At 45.8% G+C, this 12,828-nt stretch overlaps 1 long non-coding RNA gene across 3 annotated transcripts in view; it reads left to right on the top strand.

Moving 5' to 3' along the window:
- The window catches only part of LOC121096300, a 59,042-nt gene extending 46,542 nt beyond the window's left edge, over positions 1-12,500 (top strand). For all 3 annotated transcript variants that reach the window (XR_005830443.1, XR_005830444.1, XR_005830442.1), the window contains 2 exons: positions 2,157-2,310; positions 8,487-12,500. This is a non-coding gene — a long non-coding RNA (uncharacterized LOC121096300). The remainder of the gene's footprint in view (positions 1-2,156; positions 2,311-8,486) is intronic.
- Positions 12,501-12,828: the final 328 nt, after the last annotated feature.

The following is a 12,828-nucleotide window of genomic DNA, read 5'->3' as shown; positions in this document are numbered from 1 at the left end:
GAAGGCAGGTAGCTGGACACACGCCTTGCTGCTAGTATCCCCGTTTATCCCTGTCCATGGAGAGGAGACATCTTTCCCTTTACCAGAACCATGACTCATCATTCATTCTTTTTGTGCCAAAATGTGGCTTGCAGGTACCTAGCTTCTCTGAGTGGGATTTTTCAGGAAGTAGGAGACAGCCCAAACATCTCTGATAAAACCAAGCCAAGTCTGAGGCAACGTGTTCAGTAGTCATTCTGGAGAACATCAGCTTTGGTTTACACAGAACTACGGGGTCAGAGTCTTTGCTGCCGTTCCTGAACCCATGCAACTGAAAGAGAGAGGGGGATGACTTACTACCACAGCAGACTTAGTTCACCGCCTTTAATACTGCAGAAGTTAGTGGTTTAGAAGCCAAATGAAAGAAAAAAATAATCTCCAAACGTTTTTGTTTCCTTATAAACAAGTGTCTACTTTGGCTTCTTTGTTTTGTTGTTAAAACAGTTATAAATATATATATATATAATGCATGTATAACATATATATAACATATAATGCAGTCATCAGAAAGCTTTACGTCAACTGAAAGTACAGCACAGTGATGAGTGAGTGCTGTCTTAAGCCAACATCTTAGCCACCTCCCAGATCTGGCCTCACACCCTCATGTACTCACCCCGGAGGTGAGTGGCTGTCTAGGACTCCTGCTGATGTGGCTCAAATTTGAAAAAATAATGAACTCCTCCCTGGAGCAGAGCTTATACCTCAGGCGATGACTCCCCACCACCCGCCACATTCTAGCCACTGAGCCAGAAATGCTGTCTTGGCTACCTCTTATGTCTGTGGCTACTTGGCAAGGGGGAGACCCCAGTTCACTGTTACCGAATCCTCTAGGACAGCTCATTTCCTCAGCAATGGGCTGTTCACAGGAAAGACTGTACCACTCCAGAAGCTGGTGGAGGATGATTTGTCCCCTCCATCATGCTGTCTGCCTTTAAGCTTCCATTGTGTTATTTTTGCATGCACAGTCCAGGGTTTCTTTAATCTTACTTACCCAACCCTCAGACAGTCTGCTTGAAACCCAAGTCCCTGAGGAAGACCTAATGATAAGCTTTAGAAGGCTCTTTTCTTTTAGACTTCAGCTCCTCCTCCCAATGTTGCTTTGCTCTGGGCCGACATTGGTTGCTCAGTGTAAAGGCAGGGAACACAGCCAGGGTAGTCACCAAATCCAGCCTCAACTACATGGCAACAGATCCTCACCAAACGCTCATGAAAGAAAGCTCTTCCATTCATACCACCAGGAGTTTAGTTCATGGATCATCATATGTAATTGCAACCTCAGGCTTTGCTGTGTCTCATTGGTGAGTCCTATTCTGGCTATAAACAATTCTGCCTTTGGTGGCTGTGCATGACTTGGCTGCTATAGAAACACGCACGTTAAAAAACCCCCAGGTACAGCTCATCTGCTAGCAAAGGTCTATGCCTAGCGCATGTACTGCCCAAGGCAGCAGATCTGTGCTTAACATAGCAATTCAGGGAAGCTGGAAAATACAAAAATAGTGCTGCACGGTGTCTAAATAAACTAGTTTTAGAAGTGACCTGACTGTATAAACCTGTCAAAGCAACTGAGACATTGGGTGGTTTATGAAAGTGGATAGAGGTGTAGAGTAGATAAAGGTGGGGTTCTTTTTGGTGATCCAGGCTTTAGACTACTGTTACTTTTACTAAACCTGCGAGGGATTTGGAACTCAGCCCTGGAAAATTTAACTAACTAACATGTTTTAACACATTAAAACATAACTACAGGTTTTTGGGTTTCTCTTTGGGGGTCCTCCTGAATTGCTACCCCTTCCCTTCCCTTCCCTTCCCTTCCCTTCCCTTCCCTTCCCTTCCCTTCCCTTCCCTTCCCTTCCCTTCCCTTCCCTTCCCTTCCCTTCCCTTCCCTTCCCTTCCCTTCCCTTCCCTTCCCTTCCCTTCCCTTCCCTTCCCTTCCCTTCCCTTCCCTTCCCTTCCCTTCCCTTCCCTTCCCTTCCCTTCCCTTCCCTTCCCCGCTCTATTTTTCTTTAGTTCTGACACTTGGAAAATGTATCTGGATCCTCTAAGGGTGCCAGAATTTAGGGCATGACATTTGGGTAAATATTCACATACTGTTTTCAGACAGTAAAATATTCTGTTTCCAGGGCGAGCAACCTCTTCAATTCTGGATGCAATCCCATTTGCTAAGGTACACAACCAGAAGGGACAGGCTTACATCCTTAGCCTGCTCAAAAGATCTTTACACGAGCTGCAGTCTGCTCAGGAATTCTGGTTCTCCTTTGTCTCAAAACTTCCAAGGTAAAGATCCTTACTCCTTCCCCTTCAGCCTTCTTCCCTTCTTTGCACTGGCAAAGTGACTGTGCTACTACAAGTGCTGAAGTTGGCTGCTTAATGCCATGCAGCACCTTGACAGGTTTAATTTCAGGTGCTTGATGAACTCACGCATGGCAAGCTTAACTCTGCTTAACTGTCATGTTTAAAATAAGATTTGGGCTTCCTGTTGTTTCTGTTTGTTTGTGGTTGGTTGTCTTTTTTTTAAACGTTGACCCATGTATCATTTCCCTAGATTGATAAGATTTCTTAGTACTCTCTTCTGTGAATGTATTAAAGGGACTATTGTTCAGTTATAACTTTCATGCTTCTTATTTTATTTTCCATAATTAAGTGCTAAACTTTCATAAGATATGTTATCTCTAAACTGTTAGTGTTGCATAGCAGTTTCATTTTATGTGATCTTAATTTGCAGATTTTTTTTTCTTAAATACCTTTTGCAGTTAATGTATTGGTTTATATTGTGGTGGACTTGGCAGTGCTAGGTCAACAGTTGGACTTGATGACCTTAAAACTCTTTTCGAACCTAAATGATGATTCTATAATGAAGTGGAAAAGAATAGCAGGGCAATTACCATTGCTCACATGACTCAGGAAACCAGTAATGAGATGGAGAATCTCTCACCACTGGGTTACCAGATCACATGTGAGTTAGTTGTGGTTTCACGACCACCCTGAGCCAATCTACATCCAGCTTTTGCCAAAATGTGTAGCATTGTTTTGCCCCTGTCCATGAGTTCCCATCCCTTCCCTTGTGCCAGAGATAGGGTTCATGCATCTGGGAAACTGAGCACATCAGGCTGATCCAGCTAAATGCTTCACCCAGCACAAAATGGGAAAAAAGGGAAGATTTCCCTCATCTGTCTGAATTCCCTGATCTGTCTAGCTGCTCAAATGCATGATCACCAAGGTGCACGGGTGATGGGTGGGAACACATGATGTAGGGCTGAGTCACCCCTTTCAGATCTAGCACAGAATTAAGATTGCCTTAAGCCAATGATGAAAGCAGAGGAAAACCAAAAATGTTTTCATCTAGGAATTAGAAGTCTATCAGTTTGTCATCATTATGGTGTCTGATGTCTTTACAATAATTACTACAACGCTAAAGGATGGGTCTCATCTCTGCTCATTTATCCAGCTAGTTTATGCCAGTTTCTCAGATCCCTCTAATCAATGGAAAGAGAAGCTTCCAGAAGAAGCATCTCATACAAAGATGGGTATTTAAGGAGGTGGAGAAATTTTCTGAACATCAAAGAATCATAGAATGGTTTGGGTTGGAAGAGACCTTTCATTTCACCCTCAAGAGCTTCTTTTTATCCAATCTTTATCCACCTTCTTTCAGTTTAAAACTGTTACCCCTTGTCCTGTCACTGCAGGTCCTGGTAAATTGTCTTTCTCCATGTTTCTTACAACCTTCCTTTAAGTATTGAAAGGCCATGACAAGGTGTCCCCTCTCTTCTCCAGGCTGAACAACCCCAACTCTTTCAGCCTGCCTTCATAGGGGAGGTGTTCCAGCCCTTTGATCATTTTCATGGCCCTCCTCTGGACCTGCTCCAACAGGTTAGATGTTCTTGACTATAGAGTGAATTCCAGCTCCACCTCCAGGACATCTGCATTTCACATCCCATCTCGTTCTTGACTGGAGTCTGGCTCAGAAATCCTTACTCTCTGGGGGCCTAGCTGAACCGTGCAGGCACCCTCCACATAGATGTGTTCCTGGTGGATGCCTGGTCCCCTCCATCTCTCCTCCCCTCCTGCACTGGCACTGCACCTGCATGGGCCTAACATTTCTTCAGTGAGCTTTGGCTCAGATTGCACGGCCAGCAGCAGGTTCCCAGAGGTGGGGTCTGAGACATCATAGGGGTCTCCCCAACATAAAGATGGCATCATAAACGCCAGCTTTGCTGTTCCCTGATTTCTGTCTGCAGCAGACTAGGCAGGGACAAGTGCTGCGCATGAGGCACCTGGCTTTCTGAGCTCTGCCTGGCCAAATCAGACAGAAGCGTATCCTTACAGAGAGCAATTGATTTGGGGGGTAGAGGGAAGAGGCATTATTTTATATATAATTTTTTACAGTCATTTTCCCTCCGGAAGTCCTTTCCTGCTATCTTAGAGCAAGGTCTAAGAGCGTATAACTTAAAAGATCTGGTATGGAGATTTTGATCATAAAGACTCAATTAAATGAGGTGTTTGGGGAGTTTAATATTACATCGTTGCTGATGGCTGGCTGATTGTTTTACTTGCCTTTGATCAGCTGTGTGAGTGGAGGGTCATCCCAATCACCGCGGGCCTACAGTATCCGTCATCACCCCTCAGCCCTATTTGTCTTGCGTGTGTATGCAGAAGGCCTGCTTCTGATGAACTGTGAAAAGAAAGATGAACTGTTGTAATGAAAACATTCCCTCCCCAAGATCCTCTTTAGACAACATTCAATTGGTTTGACCTTGTCCCCTCTTGCGGAGGACGGTAATGATTCCTGCAGATGGCTGGGTCATTCCTTGGACACTTGGGAGCGAGGGAGCCGGATTCTCCGTCTGCATTAGCTCTCCAGCTATGCAGGCTGCAGCCGGGAAATGCAAGAGCAGCATGGTTAGACATACCTGAGATAGCTGTCATCTAGCCGGTTGGAGTCCCCATAGATGTCCTGGGCTGCCTATTTTACTTGGGGACTTCACCCAGGCTTGTTTGGCTCATGGCACATGCATGTGCTAGCTAGCCAGAGGGAGTTGGATCTTTGGGGCGGCAGTCTCCTTTCTGGCTGAAGCAAAGGCATGGCCTGAGGGAAGCCATTTGAGACACCAGCCTGGCTTCCCTTGCCCACCAGCCTTGTAGGCAGATGTAAGCTGGCAAATACTAGTAAATGGTGTGTTAGCTGAGCTAGTGGTCTCCTGCCTTAAATCGGTCTTGCTCCCCAGAAGGTAGCCTTTCCTGATTATGTCACATTTAGGAAAGTGACACAAGAGCTGGTGGTGAACACAGCCTTCGTGTTCATGCCCACAGTTTTAGGGAGATGAAATCCCTGGATCAGCCTTGGGGAGATGTCCCTGTCCCTCTGGCAGCTGAAAAGGTGACTGTGCTGGAAATGGTTGCCCAGTCATCTTCAGAGGAGAACAGAAATACTTTCAGTACTTTTACTGGTTAATAAGAGAGAGTGGAAAGAAACAGCTCTGTGTGTTATTACAAGGATTTAAAAATAATTGCAAGCTAAACTGGTAACTGCATACTTGGAGGCATCAAAGGGCACACGGACCCTTGTACAAACACTTCGTAATGGCCTGTGCCTGGCCTGAAGAGTTACAGTGAGCATGAGCAAGGAGGGAAAGGCTAAATGAGGAAGAGGGCACATGAGAGCAATAGGACTTGTCCCGTGTCACACACGCAGGCCAAAAACTAGAGCCCAAACAGTTGCAGTTGGTGTCCTGTTTGTGAGGCCACTGAGTCTAGTCTGGTGGCCCTTGAAACACTTGTCTTTAGCCGTGGTCAGCCTCCACTTCCACCTGAATAGTGTGAGGACATCACGGCACATCAAGCTCTTGCAGCCTCATAAGCAGGTCCACAGGCCCTCCAGCAGCACTGTCAAACCCACTTTAAGGCCGTTTATCTTTTTCAGAAGTGCAGTTATCCCATCCTTCTGTGACTGCTCTAAAAGAAGCTGCAGCTACTTTAGTGATGTAAGTCTTGCCTGTGGAAATACGCACAAATTCAGTGTGTGTCTGCTGTTTTCCTGCTGGTTTACTCGTTCTTCCTCCATTTCAGGAGTTTCGTGAAAATGCAGTCATCATGCACATCGCAGTTCTAAGACACCCTGACACTTGGGCACAGGCCAAATACTGACCGTTCTTGCTTTGTCATGCTTAGTGAAGCAAAAATGCCACCCTTTCTCCAGGAAACAGCATAGCTACCAGCATCTTGGTATCTATAAGAAGCCTTTTACCAGATGCTGCTATCTGCAGCTCAGAGTGGTAGGGGTGGGCTTTTCTGCCTACCTCTGCAGCACAGGATCATGTAGGCGTGACTCATTTAATCAATTTAATCATGTTTCCTTCCATTTTGGGTGCCTTTGATATTACTGCCTGGGCTGGCCTCACTTTCTCTTGACCTCTGCCAGAGGCACATGACAACTTGGTCTCCTGGAGGACTGCAGCCCTGTCATTTACCTAAAGGCCAGGGCTCTGTACTGGGGTATTCCAGTTTGACTGGTCTCAGCGGGATATGAGAACAGCCGGAACGCTTCACCCTTGTACCAGCCCCACAGCTTGCTCTGTACTGCATTAAGTGCTACAGTCCCCTGTCACTGTCCTGGGTTAATGGTGCTTCGCGCCAAGGTTTGCAGATTTAGCTACTTTCATTGGGGCAGAATCAATCAACAACCTTAAAAGATGTTTTGCCTCAGCGAAGTCTGTGCGCAGCTGGCAGGAATGGCAGTCGGGGAAAGATCAGGCTTGGGATTCCCCTGCTGGATTTTCTCCAGACAAAGAACCTTACCCAAACGCAGTTGTATAAGAGAAGAAAAGGTCCCTCCAACTGGCACCTGAAGCGGTGTGATGAGGCTGAAACCCTGAGCCGGATTCATGAGGCAGCTGTGTGGGTAGCAGCAGTTTGCAGTGCATGCGGCAACAGGCACTGAAAGATTATTTGCTCCAGTAACTGGGGCTGGGTGTTCAGGATCCAAAGTAAACATACGAGCCACAGTGCTGTACAAAGGTTTAATACCCTATATTCATAAAACACCTTTCATTCAGCAGCATTTTAAAGCATGAATACATCTTGCATGCACGGAGCAGAGGGTGAAGCTGGGCTCAGTAACCTTTGCCCCAGGCAGTGGTGGGAAGAGCAACCAGGTGCTTATGCAGTGCCTGAGCCCCACGTGCACCAGCTGTACCCCACGCTGCATGCACGGTTCCCAGCCATCTGGGATCCAGCTGATCCATGCTCCTAGAAACAAGGTGGGCACACACAACATGACCTGTAGTCGCATCAACTGCATTTGTGAGAGATCACAGAGAAGTAAGGTGTCTGTGTCTTGCTGGGAGGAATAGCCACTAATAATAAAATCACTGAATGCTTTGGCACCGCCTCAAAGATCCCCCAGAAACACAATCGCAAAACTAAACACTGAATGTGATCAGCAAAATTATTTGACTTTTTAAATTGGACAACACATGAAGGTTGCAATCCCGCTGCCCAGGCTACGCACCTCTCTGTCTCACCAAATACATCTAAAGCATCTGATGGCGTTGTTGTCCCAGCCCTGACCTGGTGCCAGCATGAGACTCACCAGCAGGAAAGCTTTCTCCTCCCTCGGTGCATGTCCAGAAACCGCATGCATATCCTGAGTGTCGGGCTGCTGACTGAGAGCACCAACTGCAGGTCCTCTGAGCATGGAAAGCTCTTGAGGTGCCTGAGGAGAGGGGTGGGGGGAGAAAAAATTCCCCAGGAATTGCCATCTTGGGAGCAGACCTGTATGTTTGCAGATGTGCACAGGGAAGCACACAAGGATTGATGTCCACCATTTGAAAATGACACATGTTAGATTTCTTATTTTTCAAGAGGCCTGGTATATAGCCCCCAAATCCCTCCCTCTGCAACGGAAACTTTCTTCTTGGAGGAAAGTTACCTTTAGGTGAAATGACAGAACCAAGAATGTGCATCATTTTATTAAGCTGGCTAACATTTGCCAAATAATTAACGGCATAGCTGTTCCTCCGGAAGTATTTTTGAAAGTATTTTCCTTTTTTTCCCATAGCCTTCATGTCTGGCATTTATTCTAGATTTTTTAATTGCCATTTCCCTTGATCACCACAGCCACATGATGAGTTTTTCAAACAGTAATAAAAAATAAAATTGTTCTTGAACGACAATGTTTAATTTGAAACTAAGAATTTCACATTCTTATTTTTTCAAGAGGAAAAATATGGATTTAAAAATCCGTGCAATTATCAAATTTATGGGAAAATAAGCACTTTTGAAAGCTACAGAAATTCAAATGTATTGTTGACCTTCAATATTTCACAGATGAATAACAAAAATAACCACCCATTTCTAGATTTTGGTGAAATTAGGAATTGCATGCCTCTGCACTCCCAGATGACTGTCAAATCTTGCACCTCATCAGCATTTATCATTATTCCTGTCTGTTGCAGATGAAGTGGAAGGTCAAAGGAGCTCACTGCCCCTTGGCTGGTGCACACATCTCAAAGCTACATCACAGAAGAGTCACAAATGAGGACAAAAGGATGCAGAAGAGCAACAGAAAGGAGCTGAACTCGCAAACAGGGCAGAGCTACTCTCTGTGGGGATGTCAGAAAGGCCTTTTAATTCTAAACCAGCCTGTGGTGCTTGCGCTGGCTTAGCTGCACGGGGGATTTCCATCCTTCCCCAGCTTGCTCCAGCAAAGCCGAGCTCTGACCTCCCTGGGGAACAGCAGCAGGGGCGGCCACAGCCCGGGGAGCCCCAGGCCACCGCTGCCATCCAGCCGCCCCCTCCTCCCCGCTGACCCACAGCGGGGCACTTCTCCGGGCTAACGCTGGTTGCATAATGCTACCTCATTAAAAATGAACAGGATAACAGAAAAGGGTGGGCTAAAAACACAGGCCCAATGAACCTGCTGAAAAGGTAGCTTCTTTGTCAGGTCTTAAACCCCTGCTCACCTCACAGTGTTTATATCTGCGAGGGCGTGCACACCACTGTTTTACACAGGTCTAATATATGCATGGCAGCGTGCCCTTGGCTTTTTCTTTTTATTTAATCTTTGACTTGACAGTGTTGTAACTTGCTTCCCTGTGAAACCGGAGAAGAAGGGATTGTTGTGTGCATCAGGTTTTGCTTTTGTTTCTATCCCTTTTATTGAGTTACATAAAGAAACTCTTAAGCTGCTTCTGGCTGCTCTTAAGCGCTCAGGTGTCTGATTCTGTCTTCTGGGACATTAAGGACCTCAGTTGCACCTCAGTGCAACAGCCACCATACTGGCCACCACTGGAAGGGTGGTTCAGGATGCTGCCGAGGGCAACTGGTCCAGCAGGGAGCCCTATTCTTTACATCAGCTGAGAGACCTGCCCTTCACACTTGCTGGTTTGCATCTGTAATTCCTTTAAAGGGGAGTCCCTGTGGTGTCTTTGGGATTTTCTTCTGGACAATTTCAGGATGGACATCTTCTCTAAATCCCTTCTCCCATCAGACAACAGTCTTTCAAACCAGATAGTGGCCTGGTCACAAAACACCCACTAGAGAATTAACAATCATCTTTGTGATTTTCTGCGTCGATAACAGACATCGTAGAAAATGGAGCTAGAAGAAACTGTTAAAGGTCATCTTGCCCTTCCACCAGCCTCCAGATATGATCAGCTGTGCTGAAGACGCTGGAGTTGAGACATTTATCTGCTGCTAAAGTTACTTAGCTGCTGCTAAAGCCTTCCCACAACGGCACTTTCACACAGCAAACCATCCCAATGGTGCACAAGTCCACAACTGGAGAATGCCTTTTAATATCTCACCTGAATTCCCTTTATTGCACTTTAAGCCCATTAGTTCCTTTCCTGTCCCCAGCAGACATGAAGAACAGCTTATCCTTCCTTCTTGCAGTAGTCTTTCACATACTTGAAGGGTATTATCACATGCACCCATCTTCAGTTCCCTACTCTAAACAAACCCAACTCTTTCACTCTTTCCTCATAGCTCATGTTTTCTAGCCCTCTGATCACTCTTATTCCTGCCTGCTGGACTCTCTCCAGTTGGTCAACATCCTTCTTGAAGCCTGATGCTCACAAGTGGATGCAGATTGATTCAACAGGCTACTCCAAGCCAAAGTACAGAGGGGAGTAGTTTCACAGTTGGGAGATCCTCAGCACGAATGACCCAGTCACTCTAGCTGTGGCACCTCTGTAAAATTTGGCCCTGGGTTAGGCTGGCAATATCCCGGAGAAGCAGCAGTTTTATAGATGAATAACAGCACCTCGGATTCATCCTGGAATGTAATAGGCAGCTGTAGCCAAAAAAACCAACCCAACCCAACAAAAACCACCAATAAACACCACTAGGACTGGTATAGTGAACTCCCTGCTAGCAAGGTATTCAGGGACAAGTGGCATTTTCCTGTTGTCTCAAAAAAGGAACTTCTTCCCTTTTACATCTCAAGGCTTATTCTTTGGGAGAGGGAATATGCTAGTACGTCTATACTGCATTTGCAATAAGCCCAGAGCAAACCCCAGACTAGTCTGTACATTCAGCACAGTACAATGCCTGAAGGGAGCTGAGCTCCCTTTTGAGATCATGGCATATTGCCCTCTGAGTGGGGAAGACAGGCTTGGTCACTGGACCACAATGACACAGCTCTTCTGCTCCTGGTCCTCCCACTAGCTCTGTGGCCAGCACTGGGATCTTTGCAATGTGCTTCATCGCATGGTGCAGATGTGCCCCAAGGAGCTCGCTGCGTTTGTGGGAAAGGTTCTAACTCCTAGAGCAATTTTTCAAGGCAGCAGGGTTTCTGTCTGGTTTCATTGTCCTGTTGCAAACTTTTTTCCCTGGAAATTGCTCTTTCCAAACTCTAACCTTAACATCCCTCATAGAGCTTGCCCTTCATAAGCCAAAATCGTTAGCTTTCGTCAAGTGAAGACAATGGAAGGACGTGTTAAAACAGCCACACTGCTACACCTCAGGCAAGGCTCAGCTCACTCTCTTCTGGGGAACTGCTCAAATATATATTGGTTAGGATCTGCGCCAAGATTTTTCAGTTAATATTTGCAAAATTTAATCACAACAGCCCAGATTCGGCATTGCCTTAATCCCATTGAATTGTTCCTTAGTCTGCAGCAAGCGCCTCCGGTTTCAATTAGACCATTCATGGTTATGGGCATTTTTGAATAAGAAGGGATCAAAACCTGATTCTGGAAATCTGGTTGCAGAATGCATTCATCCAAACCAAGGCTGCATTTCAGCTGCCCAGTCCACAGCATATTATAAAAAGGGAAGATTTAAATACACACTGTACTGGACCATTGTAGCAAGACTGCTTTGCAAAAGCTTCTCCCTGAAAACCTCCCTCTTTAAATGAGAGAGAGATCAAACCACGAAAACAAGCGGTACCAACCCCAGGAGGCAGGCTTGCCTCCTGAGTGCCAGATAATAATAAATGATGTGTTTGTAATCCACAGCAGAGATACAATGGCATTTTCTTTGACATGAAATGCTAAAGAGGGAGTGAATAGTTCTGTAAAGTGCTTTTCCAATGTAGGGTGAAAGATCTTTCACCAGAGAGAGGATGATCTCTGGGGATAGGTTCCTATCTTCTAATTTCACATCAACCAGAAAACTCCAGCAAAACCAAGAAGTGTTTATGTACCTAATACTGCATAATTTCAGGAAGAAAAGAGATTAGACTATGGCTAAAGTGAGTCAATAAAAAAGTCATATGCAGGAAGGAGGAGAAACTGAACGGGAAAAAGCTTCAGGGTGTAACTATACGTCTTTACACCAAGTGTTTTTGATTCAGCCTGAAAACTCCTTTCAGACGTAAGGACACAGAGGGGCAATTCCACCTCCTTCCAGAGGGCAGCCATGGTGGGATTTGGAGGGTGCGGCTGGAAGAAACAGCACAAGGTCACCAGGGAAAATCAGGATCCACACATGTCCAGCAGAAGGAAATTAATTCCAGCAGAACAGAATGGATTCAGTTACAATTTGACCAGATCACACTGTATCACTGCTCCACAAATAACAAATGCCATCCAGAATGTTCTCTACAACTAAATCGCCTGGGCTCAATCATGTGCCCCACCAAAAAATTAGAGGGACAGTTTAAACTTTCTGCAGAATGTTTTAATTCTCTGTATTAACACCACCTTTAAAAAAGTGCAGAAGGTTTTATTCTTTGGTTATTTCCTAAGGCCACATGTTGGCTCAGGAATCCTGAGTTTCACTGAAACACCTGCTCTTTACAGGCTCCGCTGACTGAAGGATAAGTTAATTAGGTAACTTACCCAAAGGTCACATGGTGAGTAAAGTAGGATTAGCACTCAAGTTCCTCCTGGCAACTAGTCCTGTGCTGCAACAGTTAGAAAAGGTTAACCACCTTCTTTTAGCTTTTGTTTTCCATTTTCCAGAATGGGGCAGCACGTACGCAGGCTGGGCTGTGTTACATTGCCTCAGCAGTATTTTGGAAACCCCCCCCCCACAAAACAAAAAAAGAACTCACCCCGAAAAAGGCTTTGAAAAGTCATCACATCTGGTGGGATGTGGTGCTTGAGACGGAACGGAGCAAAACAGTGGATTAAGCTCAGCATGCTGAATATGAATTCTGGAAAAAGCCCCACTCCCTCATTAATCCCAAGCACAGACCTTGCATGACCGCTGCTGTGTGACACTGTCATGCTGCTGCCCACCTTCTGCTCAGAAGTCACCCTGGTTTCCCTGCCCATCTGCCCTGCAGGCAGATGTGAGCTGGCAAATATTGGTAAAAGGCTCTGCCAGCTGAGCTACAGACCTCCTGCT

Source organism: Falco naumanni, chromosome 12 (assembly GCF_017639655.2).
Source record: "Falco naumanni isolate bFalNau1 chromosome 12, bFalNau1.pat, whole genome shotgun sequence".
NCBI lineage: Eukaryota > Metazoa > Chordata > Aves > Falconiformes > Falconidae > Falco > Falco naumanni.
Note: the sequence above shows the minus strand (reverse complement) of the source record. Positions and strands in the feature narration are given on the sequence as shown.